Below are 12,957 nucleotides of genomic sequence, written 5' to 3'. Positions count from 1 at the left end.
AAAAAAAAAGAAAAAAGGGGGTTTGGTTGCTTTCTGCTCACTGGGGATCATGCGACTGGGTTCATGCCGTTTGCTTTGGTGGCCAGGGCATGCTCTCCTTTGTATCTCCCATATTTTTGAAGTGTTGTTGTTTCTTGTAGGGCTGCAGCTGTTCTTTTTTTCTTGTTCCTCGCAGCTGGGGCCGCGAGAGGCTTTTCACAGGTCTTTGGGCAGGGGCAGCACTGGTCATCGCTATGCATGTGCTCCTTCTCATGTCTGGTTTGTTATACCACTCTGTACGCTATGTACCCACTGCATAAAATTATAGAAGAGAGACCACTCCTTGATAAGGGGACTGGGACAAATTTGAGTTCTTATGTATAAAAAGCATAAACTGAATTTTGGAAGATGGCTATCATATCAGCTACTGCATTCATAAAATACTGTTGAATCTTTGCATAAACTCATATTTTGAGTCAAAGCTGAAAAACGTAGCACAATGGACACATTTAATGATAGAGAAGGTATTTACACGATTACGAAATGGGATGCATTTTTTGGCTTATTAGTCTATAGGCATGCAAAAGATAGATTAGCCTGAAGAAATAATGCTGAAACAATGAAATCTTGATACTCTGGCAAATTCAGAAAAACCTTTGTTAAGTGAAACCAAGCTGCAGAACTTTCCATCAATAGAAAGTGTCTTCAATTCGTCTACAAGCCCTAAACTAAATCTAACAGTTCCTGAAGGGTTAACAACCATAATTTGCATATTTACTTTAAGAAGATGAGGAAGACTGTGTACTTATGGAAGTTCCTTATGATCCTTTCAAAATTCAATACTTTGATTTTATGAAGCTAAGATTTAAATGTCTGCTTATTAATAGATCTAAAATGAACCTTCAATTTAAAAATTGGTCTTCTGGAAAAGTGAGAACACAGCTTGGTTATGGGCCAGGGACCTGCACTTGGCTCTGTCAAATTGTAATGATGCAGAAGTGTGCAGTCATGTGCTGGAAGGAGGAGCCTCAGCAGACCCTTCATATTGTCAGTCAGCATATCATCCGCTGGGGTGGGGGTGGGGTGTGGCTTAGGTCCTTAAAGCATAAAAACCTGATGGGTGCCTGGGTTATGGACTCTTGCTATCAACTCTTACTGTAAGTGAAGGGGAAGAATGTGGTGAATGGTTGTTGGAAAGCTGATGATTGGCAGGCAGTTAGGATGAAAAGAATTAAAAAAATAAATAAATAAAAACAACACTCCATGACAGCCACTGTATTCATAAAAATAATATTCATTTTTCTATTTATCCACTCAGTCAAAGAGTGAAGGAAACAGATGCTGTTTCTTATGCTGTAGCTACACTAAGAAAAGGAAACTTTAAGGCACTGTAGGCTGCACAGTACACTGCAGCGGATATTTTTCTCCAGAAGTGATGCATTGACCGATAGTCTGTTTTCTAGAAAACTTTCCCCAAACTGCTGAATATTTTAGCCTGCCTTTATTCCCAGTATATGAAGCCCACATCTTCAAAAACTGCTTGATATTTTCACATTAAATCTTCATAGGAGACTCCATAGTGAGACACACATATCCCTCTCACCAGGTTGGACTAGAAGAAAGTCACGGTCAGCTGCCTGTCTGGTGCCAGGATTCATCAGATCATGCATGCACTCAGGTCTCTCAGCAGCAAGTACCATTATGACTCTGCCATACCTCATGTTGGAGTGAATGACCTGAGGTGTACCTTACTGGCTATATGAAGAGTGGCATGATTGATCTCTCTGAATATGTGGCTCAGGCAGGTATGTCCCTAGCCTTGAGCAGCATGCTACCCTCACCTAGAATGATGCCACAGTATAAATAAAAATGAATGATTTCAATAACTGGCTTAGGTTCAAAGGGAATCCAATTTCTGTCAGCCTGGGAAGCCATGGTCGACAAATCTTGCTGCTTTGCCAGAGATGGTTTGCTGCTGGCAAAGGCTCTTTCCTCCCCCATAGTGCCTTTTTTAGGCAAAGTCTTGAAAACAAACTTGCTGACGTGAAATTTGCCAGTCATAACAAAATAGATGTCAAGCTACTAAATGCTAGGAGCTTAAACCAAAAACTGCACACACTCAATGCACTCCTATACCTTTTTTAGGCAAAGTCTTGAAAACAAACTTGCTGACGTGAAATTTGCCAGTCATAACAAAATAGATGTCAAGCTACTAAATGCTAGGAGCTTAAACCAAAAACTGCACACACTCAATGCACTCCTATCACTGGACGATGTAGATGTCTGTACAGTCACAGAAACCTGGTTTAAGGGCCTCAGAGTACCCCAGCATTGCAAGGCGATAATGTCTTCCTCCTTCACAGCAACCTGTTCTATCAACCCTTTAAGTTTGTAAGAGGAATATTTAAAATACTACCTGATCGTATTTTATAAGCTGCTAGTCAGCTATTATTAGGTTTGCTGCATTGTGTCCATTGGTCCCATATTATGTTGGTTAGTGTGCCTCATTTGGAGATGGAAGGTTAAGAACTAGGCAGATTGTTTTACAACATAAGTTAGCTTGGCTTATACAGGGGGCTAATTGATGTGGTCTGGAATCACAAGGTTACCCGGGTTGTGGATATTGATAGGTTCCTTCATGTGTGGGGTTTAGTTTTAACATACTTGATGGGTAGTTAAACTAATCCTGGTATTTGACAGGGTCATTAGAAGTATGGCTTCAGTTATGGCTGCTTTGTTATAAATGTGAGTGGCGGTGGTACATTCCTTCCTGGGTTGGCAGGACATGTTGCCCTTGAAGATGTCTTGGAATGTGTGTTATGTATTTTGGATGATTTCCATGTCTTTCCTTTCTTGCAGATGGGGTCTTGTAATGCTGTGGCTGTAATTTGGAATAGGTGGTTATAAGGTGGAGCCTTCCTTTACATATTAGAGGATTTACTTTTGTCCTTTTCTTTGTAGATGGTGATGTGCCAAGTACCAGTTGTGGCGATACACAGTGAATTTGCAGATGATGGAAGCAGTGGTGAGCGAGGAGGTTACACATGGGGAACACAAGTGGGCAGCAGTTAATGACAGAAATAAGTAGATTTCAAAGTTGTTGAGTTTTGGTAGAGGATTTACACTGCTAGTCAGAGAAGGACAGGCACTTGACTTTGTGATCTCAGGGTTAATTGGCTGTACAATTTGTTATATTAACCATTCACTATGTTAGATTAACATTGAAAGTTGTTCCTGCTTTTGGGCATTTGCATTCAATATTTAAAGGGAGCAACAGCCATTGGCCATAGGTGAGAGTTTGGGTTCCTGCAATGGGCTTGAGGAGGTTACAGGTAATGCATTTTATTTAGTGCTCATTAAGGCATGTCAATGTGGACGGGGTTCAGGTAGGTGGAGTGGAGTCACAGCACTCCTAGTATCATAGGAAGTTATTAGGCTACTGGTTTGGGGATGGTTACTCTTGTATTGTGGGTAGCACTAGTCACTCTTGTCCGAGGTGATATGAGTCATAGTATATTAAAAAAAAAAAAAAAAGGGTGGGGGGGCTGGTGCCATACTTTGGTGCAGAGTTTGGCAAACACTTGAGGGGGTGGCAGGGGTCCTCGTCAGTGACTCCATGTTAAATAATTATTGGTATGTGTGGACATAGAATTTATTATTTTTTCTTTCTTTGCAGATTGCTGAAGTCAGAAGGCATCATGTGGTGGCTTGAAAAGGGGATTTGAAAGGTGATGTTTTGATAGGATGGATATTCTTGCCACTGGAACGAGGCACAAGGAGGGTCTGAGTAATCACCTTAGTAAGGCATGTTAGAGCTCTGTGTTTAATTAGTGGGAGCTGATTTTTGCATTGTTATAGGGGTAAATAAATAAGAGGTAGGTAAGGGGGCCAAGGGAAAAATTGTCGGGGACAGTTTATGGGGAGTGTGGGGATCCCACGGGATGAGTAGAGTAACAACATTCTTAGGAGCTCAGGAACTTATTAGGCTACAGCCCTATGGCTCTTGCAATCCGGGGAAGCTCGTTCCTTGCTTTCTTGGAACCTTGGGGTGGTTGCATTCACTCATCCAGTTGTTTAAACTGTATGTGGGGAGAACCAATGAGGTGTTTGACAGGATTCTGGAGTTTGTTCCTAATGGGTGGTATCTTCGGGGTGACAAATTTTTCCCTTGATTAGGTAGTGTTAATGTTACATACCAGGTTAAGGTTTTACAGAATAGCTGGGGTAGTTTTAGAAACTGGGTGCATTGTTACAGGGGAGTTAGAAGGTTTAATGGAAGCTTGGTTGAAGGATAAGGCAGCTGTAGGACAGGTCTTAATTATCTACTAGTGGTATAGGTAACATAAGTAAAGAGCTTTCAAAGGGAAAGGCCAGGGACAAACAGGGGTTAAGAATGGTTTAGTAATGAGAGAATTGGGGGGTTTTATGGCTGGACACATAGAGTACTTCAATGCAGAGCATAGACGAGTTTTCAGGAACTAGGTCAAGGGGCGCTGGCTTTCTGTCATCTAAGATTAGGACATTAAAATTTTGGAGTTAGACTATTCCTTACAGTAATTGAGTTGTTGCACAGCTTGAACTGGGTAGTTGGTGGGCTAAGGTGACAGGCTACAATTGACAGGGTCCTGGGTGTGAGACTTGATACTAGTTGTTGACTGGGTGTCAATTTGAGTTCAAGGGGTTATAGTTTGTGGTTTTGTTGTGGTTATAGGTTCCCAATTCATTCAGGTTGAGCCATGATTTCAGCTTTGAAGGAAGTGGGCTAAAAGTGTATGTATTCTTTTGTTGTGGATGTTTCAGTGGTACAGGGGGGTTACGGTAATCCTACTTTAATTAGTTTCATTAGGGTGTGTTTCAGTGATGGTATGGCAAAATAGGTTTATGACAGGATTCTAAGGTGCTTTACAGATGATGGGTACACCAAATGATGTTTGACTTGACCCTTCCCTTTATGGGAAGTAGTGGGTTGAACAATTTTCAGGAGAAGGGAGGGGGAAGAGCCTGGTCAGGCTGGTTGGTGGAGAAGAGTGATAGGCTTGCCCTCTTCTGTTCCCCCTCTGGTGTCTGGATGCTCATTTCAATGATCTGGGGAAAGGAAAGTGAGCAGCTGAAGGAAGTTTGCTGAATAGATAAGCAAGCTGAGCTAAGGATGCTGCTTATTTGGTGGAAGGTAATTCAATGAATTGCGTATGAAGTGAGATGGGATGCTGCTTCATCAGTAAAGTAAGCTAGCAGAGGTATGGACCCTGCTTGTTGGGCAGGGTGAGTAGGTACACTGCCCTGATTAACATTACAAGGATGTTATGCTGCGTTTTCAATCAATTATATTATGAATAGTTGTAATTAATGAATTTGGTGAACAAAGCTGTTATGAAATTTAATAAAGGTCGTCAAATGTCATTTGGTGTGATGTGTTTATTGAAGGGGATTGGGACAAATGCTGGTTTCTAGTCACATTCTAAAGTGTTGCATGGTGGTTTCAGTGTACAAAGTTCAAGGTGCTAATTGTGAAAATATAAAATTGAATTATATGTGTCGCAGTCCAACTAGCAATTCTTAGAATAGCTTCAGAATCATGCATGGTTTACTAAACAAGATGAATTTCACAATATGACACTAAGAACAAAGGCAAACACTGAATATTTTAAAAGTGTTTTGAACATTCTTACCTTCCCTGTTAAGCCTGCATTAATGCAACATGCCTAACTACACAGATAATTACTGTATGTTGTTTGATTTTCAAGTGTATTTTCTTACAAGTGCTCATTTCTGCAGTTCTTTTAAAATATTGTGTCCACTTGGAAAACTAAAAAGATGTAAAATCTTTCTTTTTACAATTATTTTAAAATAATCTTGCTTACTTCTCTGTTGCTATAAAGTACAGATCAAGATGTCATTTGTACATGATATATCAGTGCATGTATGACAAATTGCTTGTCTCTTATTTCATTCTTTATGACATTTTTGACTCTGCCAGTATATATTGCCCTTTGAAAATGACACTCTGTATACCACTGAAGGCATCCTGTACAATTACTCTGTTAATTATCAATGAACTTATTCTCTGTTTGCCATAAACAAATGCTTGTTTATTGGTGGAGAATTTTCTCCCAAGGCTTCATCTGTAAAGGAGATTTGCTGACAAGGGTCATCATAAACAAAGGACAGATAGATATATAAAACTTCATCTGGTTTACTTTTCAGTCCATGAGCACAAGCATTTGTTCCTTTACTTGTGCGTTCTCCACCATTTAGGAAAATCTGTGGACTAGAATACTTGCCAAAGCACTAGTACTTAACTTGACTCTCCCAACACGTTGTCCATTAATAGCTAGATTATACTATGATACCAGAGAAGCGACTACTTCATCAGTTTGCCTTATTCAACATTACTTTGCCCTTCTGTGTCAAGTTGGTCTCTACAGCTGCAAAGGCCCAAATGCTATTTATGGAAACACAAAGCTGCAAACTCTGTCATAAAGAAACCTCCGTGTCAGTATGCTGCTGGATAGGTTCATCATACAGGTATTATACCTGATACAGTGAGGTCTTGCCAACCTACAAATCATCCCTCACATCTCTGTACAGTCACATAAAGTGGTCTCCTATAGTCTTACTTATCCATCATTTCATCATATAAGTCTTCTAAATTCAAATTGCCAGAAAAAATAACCTAGAACACCAGTAATCTGCTCCTGCTTGTTAAACCTCATCTAACAGAACTAGCAGTACCCTGCCATTCATCACTGGCAACCTGAAGTATTCACACTCAAGATCCAGATAGTTCAGAAAAACTAAAGTGATTCTACTGGGCTAACAATTTTCCATACTCAGGAAAGACTGATGTCTTTGTAGATGAAATCCAAAATTTCTTTTTGAATTTGCCTCGTGTCCTAATGGCAAGAGTCCTTCACGAAGTGTGTGGATACAACATTTGAATTATTTGCCTTCCTTGTACATTTCAATGCAATACTAAACATTATAAAATAGACATACCAAACTGTAAGTCCTATAATCATTATCTTAACCATCTAATAACTAAAACATAAATCTTTATCTATCTATCTCTCTCTCTCTATATATATATATATGTCTACATCTAGATATATCTAGATATCTATATAGCTATATATATATATATATATATATATATATATATATATATATATATATATAGATATATATATATATATATATATATATTAACTCTATCTTTGGATAATTTTCTTTAATATTTCCACACATTCTAATGAAACAAAAAAGGAAGTTATGTACTTACCATAACGTTCCATGTTTGTTGTCCATGATATCGCCTTCATTCTTTTTGGGTTTGGAACCAAGCATTGGTTCTGACTCAGCCGCATATTAAAGCTCGAGAGCTTTCACTGGCTCTAGGCTATAACCTATCCCAAGATGCCTAGCGGTTGTTCCCCAGATCTTGTTTAAGAAACTTATCACTTAGCTATGCCAATCAGTAACTAACTGTAACAGATACACTGCCCAAAGAAAAATTCTTAAAGGCATGAAGGGAATCAGGTAATGACAGCCAATTTTGTAATTTCCTCTCGATCCTCCAGGAAGGGGGAAGGAAGGGTGAGACGTAAGAATGAAGGTGAGATGGACAACACACATGGGGAAGGAAGGGTGAGACGTAAGAATGAAGGTGAGATGGACAGCACACATGGAATCTTATGGTAAGTACATAACTTCTTTATGTTATGTTGTCCTATCTCGCCTTCATTCTTGCTGGTTGGGACAGCATCCCCAGCCCCTTCTTTCTTGGGTGGCTCAAGGAATAAACTCTTCAGAACAGTGGAACCAAAGGATGCCCTGTTCTGGGAAGCCACATCTACTTTGTAATGAGTGATCAAGGTATGCGGGTTGACCCATGTAACAGCAGCACAGACTGAATCCAATGGGAGTCTAGCTTGAAAGGCAATGGACGTGGACATAGCTCTAGCTGAATGTCCCTTAATTTTTCCTGGCAACTGCTCATTCTGAGAACTATAGACATAAGTGATGGTATCTGTAAGCCATTTTGACACAGTGACCTTTGAAACTGAAGTACCTTTCCTACTTTCTGAAAAGGACACAAGGAGTTGGTCCGATCTCTTAAATTCTTTGGTCCTATGTAAGTGAAAACATTGCTGTCTATGTACATCCAACTGGTGAAGCTTGTATTCTGCCTTGTTGGCATGATTAGGGAAAAATACGGGCAACTTGATAGACTGATTCAGATTGGTCTCATAGCAAACTTTCAGTAGAAAAGATGGATGTGTTCCAAAGAAACTCTGTCTTTGTGAAAAATCAGATGGGGGGACAGATAGACAGACCTTGGAGTTCTGAACTCGCCTAGCAGAGGTAATGGCTATCAAGAAAATTGTCTTCCAAGTCAAAAACTTCAGAGAACAAGGGTAGGCTGGCTCGAATGGGGGAAGAATCAAGGACGATAACACCAAATTAAGGTCCCATGGGGGGGGGGGTGTTCCCTTAAAGTCAATCTTAACAGGAAAGTACCCCTGAGAAAAGCTTTGCATAGTTTATGGGAGATTACATTAGAACCCATATCTCCTACATGGTAATTAGATATGGCAGACAATTGTACTCGTATCGTGGCTGCCGCTGCACCTTGATTAAAAGTTTCAGTTAAAATTTCCAGGATAGCAGATATAGGAGCTGTAAAGGGATCTATGTGTTTTTTGTCACCCCAACAAGAAAATTTCTTCCAATTGCTTGCACAGAGTTTCCTGGTTGTATTCTTGTGTGATGAAACCAGAATATGTTGCACTGCCAGGGATAGTTTTGCAAGGCTGGCTAGGATGGGGAGTGGAGTAGCCAAGCTGTCAGCTTGAGGTTTTGAAGTGAGGGGTGGTGCGTTCCTGACCGATGAGTCAAAAAATCCGGTACTGGGTCAAGAATCCAAGGCTCCTTTTGAAGATGGAGCCAAAGAAAGGGGAACCATATCTGACGAGGCCAGTAAGGAGCAATGAGAATTAGCCTGCGACTCAATGATCTGGCTTTCTGGAGAACTTTGGGGATTAAGGGAAATGGGAGAAAGGCATATAGAAGTCCTGGGGGCCAATATGAGTAAGTGAATCACTTGGTGACTCCCCCAGAGGGGGAATTAGGGCAAAGTAGCTGCTGCATTTGGAATTGATGGGCATGGCAAAAAGGTCAGAGCAAGGCTGGCCCCACTTGCAAAAAATTTGGTTCGCAACTTCCTGATTCAGGAACCACTCATGAAGGATAAGAATAGCTCTGCTCAGCTTATCTGCTATTACGTTGGATCTACCTGGAATGTTTGTTGCAGTCAAAAAGCATTGAGAAGAAATCGCCCATTGCCAACCTCTTTGAGCCTCCCTACAGAGGGGATATGATCTGGTTTCCCCTTGTTTGTTGATGTACCACACCACTGACATATTGTCTGTTTGTATTGCAATAGTCCTTATTAGAAGAGAGTTCTGGAATGCTTGCAATGCCATAAGCACTGCCCCCAGCTCTAGGACATTGATGTGCAAGTGGTACTCGTGTTCCTGCCAGATCCCTTGAACAATCTGTCCCAGATAATGCCCCCCCCCCCCCCACCCTATCTGGGAAGCATCTGTGGTCACTGTAGCTACAGGTTGGGGGAGAACAAATGGTCTGCCTATCATTACCTGAGTGGATTGAAGCCACCATTATAGGTCCCTCTTACAGGTGTTTGTAATGAGAATCTTGTTTGACATGGGCAACTCCTGCATGTACCACTGAGTGAAGGGTAGCCATTGTAATATTTTCATGTGAAGACATGCCAGTGGAACTAGTGTTATTGCAGCCGGCATTGAACCCAGGACCTTGAGGACAAATCTTCCTTGTACTTTTTTCTTCCTGAGCAATATTGACACTTGATAGCATAACATTTGAACTCTTTTGTGTGGAAGTTTGCCACCATGTCTTTTGTGTTTAAGTCTGCCCCTATAAAGGTAATATGCTGTGATAGCAACAAGGCAGATTTTTCTAAATGTATAGTAATGCCCAGCTCTGAGCAGAGATGAATGGTGGTGTCTCTTGTCCTGATTAGTAGATGCTCAGTGGTGGTGGTTAGGAGCCAGTTGTCTAATTATGGAAACACCCGGAATCCTTGATGCCTCAGGTGAGCCGTAACTACTGCCATGCATTTGGTGAACACTCTGAGGGCTGTAGTGAGACCAAAGAGCAGATCTCTGAATTGGTAATGATTGGCTCCCAGCCAGAAGTGTAAACATCTTCTGGATCGCATGTCAATCTTGATGTGGTAGTATGCATCCTGAAGATCTATGGAGCACATCCAATTGTCTTGACCCATAAAGGGGGTATAGACTGTAGTGTTACCATCCGGAATTTCATTTTCTTCACCGACTTGTTTAGTCTGCTGAAATCCAAAATTGGTTTCCAGTCCCCTGTCTTTTTTGGAACTAAAAAGAACCTTGAGTAAATTCTAGATCCTATTTGGTATGCAGGGACTTTTTGGATGATTTTTTTTTCTAGAAACCTGTGAATTTCTAGAGTTGCTTGATCTCTTTGACTGGTTGGTATGTCCTGGATAGATTTTGATGGAAGGAGTGGATGGAAGAAAGGAATGTTGTATCCCCTGGATATGATGGACTGTACCCATTTGTCTTGAGTCAAGTCTGGCCATGCATTTGGGTACAGTGATAATCTTCCCCTGACTGCCTCCAGAGGTGGACAGACAGGCCTCCTTTCAGGAGCACTGGAAGGGTCAACCTGAGAACACATCCCTGTCACCCTGTTTCTGCAGACCACCTCTGCTGCGAGGATGGCGTCTTCTGTTGTTATTTCCCCCTCTGCCCCTAGGGGAAAAATCACCACTCACATCTGGCTTGGCTGCCTTGGATTTCCAGAACCACATTTTCCTGCTCTTTTGACCTTTGGGATAAGGTCTAATAGGGGCGGAAAAACATACTCCCATGGCAGACAGAGTCTTGCCATACTACTCGCTCCTGGTGAGAGTCTCTTTTACTTTTGGCCCAAACAAGGACAAGCCATCAAATGGGGCATCAATAAAGGAAGAGTTAAAGGTTTCAACAAACTCACAAAAGCACATCCAGGAATGTCTCCTCAGAGCTATTCCTGTGCCTGCTGCCCTACTCGCTCCATCAGCCGTGTAAGAAATGAGGTGCATAGAGGAGTTAGTAATGGAAGTTAAGGTTGCAAGCTGAGAGTTTATCTTGTCAAATACTCCCGGGGGTGTAGCACCTTGTAGGGTATCCGCTAGTTCCTTGAGGAGATCCCTCTGAAGACGAGTGAAATGGGATAAGTAATTCAGCGACCGAAGGGTAAAGGCCACTGATGAGAACATACGCTTCCTGTATCTGTCCATCATTCAAGACTGTTTATTCAGCAGATGGATAGATGCAGAAGTCTCTGCTAATTCCTTCTTGGTGGCTGCCACCACCACCATAACACCTACTGGAACACCTTTTGTCAAAAGCTGTTTATCCTCTGGGGCTCTGATAAATTTGCTGGATCTCCTCGGAACAGATTCCACCAACGCTGGATAGCCCTTCACCTTTCGAATGACTATGCCCAGGAGCTGGTCAATAGGTGGAGACACCCAAGAGGTGGAGGGTCGAGAACCATATGCCTCCAGGTATACCGACTCATCTTCAGAAGGGGAAAGGATTTTCCAGCCACATCTCTGTTTCAGGATCTCTAAGATGTCTGAAAAGGAGACAACTTCAGAGGGTGACCGTGAGGACCCTTCTGAATCCTCTAAGTTGGTATCTGATGTGACAGACTCAGGGGAGTCTATGTGTTTCCTCTTGCACATTCTCTTCTGAGGGACCTCCTTGGGGCGATACTTCGGGGAGGTTTAAGAAGAGATGGTATCACCCATGGGGGTTCCTGGGGCATTGGTTCTCTATGCTGGGGTTGGAGGTGTTGTGTAGAGGTTGATACTGGACCCTTGGGGGAAGAGTAGCTGGATACAAGGGTGGAGCTGACTCAGAGGAAGGCACACTCCTCATCACCTTGAAGGCACCACGATCCTGGGCTGAGAGAGCCTCCCACTCTGAGGAGCCAGGGGATCTCCCCCACACCAAGGAAGATGGCTCTGAGGCCAATGTTGGCACTGAACTGACCTGCACTGAAGCCCCAAGTAGGATAGTCAGATCCGACAAGGGTCCGATTCGACTCTACCCCCAGAACTGACAAGGGTGTCCTGGCCCCCAGACTCTTCTATGGATGACAACATAGAAGTGGTCAGAGCAGAGATCAGCTCTGAAACTCTGGGAATGGCTTTCGGATCCAAAGGGTCCACCACTAAGTCTTCCAGACACCCTGGCTCTGAACTCGGCTGAGTCAGAGGAGGAACCAAGGGTAAAGAAGTTATTGGAGATGGCTCCACAACCATTTGGGCTGGGCTGGATAGAATTTTGGACAAGGCCAGTGTACAGAGCAACCTTCTAACCACCCGTTCCACATCATCATCTGAGACACTACTGGATGATCAAGAGGAATGGGAAGACTTGTGGCTACCTGCCACCAATTGTAGCAAAGGAGATTTTGGCACCAAACAAATTGGGTCCAGGGACGGTGACTGGCTCCTTTTTCAACTGCTCGATAGTTCCAACACTACCGTTGGAATCGACGGCTCAGAAACTGGAGCTGAAGAGGTTGTGGGTGACTTGTCTGCAGGTTTGGAGACCTGAGTCCCTTCAAGAGCTGAATCAAAGGGCCCCTTTAACAAACCCCTAAGAATGAGCTTATTCTTCCACTCCTGCAGGACCCGTGAGCTAAACCCATGACAGATTGAACAGGACTCCTGCAGGTGCAGTACACACAACTGGTGTGACCATCAGAAAGTGACATCTTTTGTGTGCACGAGTCACACTTTTTAAATCCTGACTGTTTAGTCTCCTTTGACATCCTGACTATAACAGATTAATACACTCAAAAGCAGTAACATAATTACTTTACCACAAAACAATATTAATATAA

The sequence above is a fragment of the Protopterus annectens genome, chromosome 13.part0, assembly GCF_019279795.1.
Source record: "Protopterus annectens isolate FY-2018-M chromosome 13.part0, PAN1.0, whole genome shotgun sequence".
In the NCBI taxonomy this organism is placed as follows: Eukaryota; Metazoa; Chordata; order Ceratodontiformes; family Protopteridae; genus Protopterus; species Protopterus annectens.
This window is presented reverse-complemented; position numbering follows the sequence as displayed.